The following is a 1,274-nucleotide window of genomic DNA, read 5'->3' as shown; positions in this document are numbered from 1 at the left end:
AGCTGCTGTTTGATGAGGTTCTGGGCCTCTTCCTGGACGGTCCAGTCGACAAATGAGGCTGAGGTGGCTGGGACGGCTGGTCATAGGGCTGGTAAGACAGCTGGGATAGCGGCGACGGCTCGTCATCCCCACTGAACACAGCCTCCGCTAGGTGGGCTGTGGATGTGGATGGCCATAGTGGTGGTAGTGCCGCCCCATTCCTCACACCTAGGAATCTCTGAGAGAAGGAAATGAATGAGAGCATTGAATGAAAAGATATATTAATATTAAAATAACACAAGAAAGTTTGTATGATGTTGTACTAAATTAAGTAAATAAAATACTGGTATTTTTCATTAAATTTGTTTAACCTTGATTTAACTTTAAGGATATCAACCATTGTATGTATAAATAAGTATTAAAATAACACTAGAAAGTTTGTATGATGTTGTACTAAATTAAGGAAATAAACTACAGGTATGTTTCTTAACCAGCGCTTTCAGCTGCGTGAGTACAGCACCTTACCAAGTGAGCCACGTTGAGTACACCGCTTCCCGTCTGATCAGCGAAGTTAAGCAACGTTGGGTGTGGTTAGTACTTGGATGGGTGACCGCCTGGGAACACCAGATGCCGTTGGCATCCCTACGTGTCAAGTAGGGTTGGTGGAGGATTAGTGCCCCTCCCTGTAAAACAATTAACTCTAAGCCCTTGGCCACCCCGTTTGGGATACATGGCGTCTGGCAATGAATGAATGAATGATGTTTCTTAAACTTTGTTTAACCTTCATTAAACTTTAAGGATATCAACAATATATAAATAAGTATTAAAATAACACGAGGAAGTTTGTATGATGTTGTACTAAATTAAATCAATAAAATACTAGTATGTTTCATAAGCTTTGTTTAACCTTGAGTAAACTTTAACCCGAGACGTCCCGTCAACGTACTGATATGTTGCAACATTTTGCATTTGCCAGTCCCGTCGACGTACTGGTACCTTTTGCAATTGCAAGTTGCATAATTTCCACAATTTGCAAAATTCGCATGAGATTTTTGGTACGTAGTGTCGCACGACCTTCCCCTACCTGCCACCAGGCGAGGACACTCGGCGACCCCGCGCGACCCACGCTCACCTGCGGCTCGGTCACTCACCTGTTAGCAACGGTCCTGCTCAGACATGGTGCATAGAGGTCTCTCGGAGGAGGAAATTTAAGCTGCCCTGGATGCCTTTACTGGCGATAGTGATTTGCCACTTGATGATGAGGAGATGGACAAAGATTATGTCCAACCAGAAGA

The 1,274-nt window shown here is 43.8% G+C and overlaps 1 pseudogene; it reads left to right on the top strand.

Annotated features, from left to right (window-relative positions):
• The first annotated feature begins 502 nt into the window (after nt 1-502).
• On the top strand, nt 503-618 carry LOC145399185 (5S ribosomal RNA; annotated as a pseudogene).
• The last annotated feature ends 656 nt before the right edge of the window (nt 619-1,274 follow it).

Source organism: Coenobita brevimanus, chromosome 47 (genome assembly GCF_032717465.1).
Source record: "Coenobita brevimanus isolate Jiangsu-jjx chromosome 47, ASM3271746v2, whole genome shotgun sequence".
NCBI lineage: Eukaryota > Metazoa > Arthropoda > Malacostraca > Decapoda > Coenobitidae > Coenobita > Coenobita brevimanus.
The sequence above is the reverse complement of the archived record's forward strand: the minus strand, read 5'-3'. Positions and strand labels throughout refer to the sequence as shown.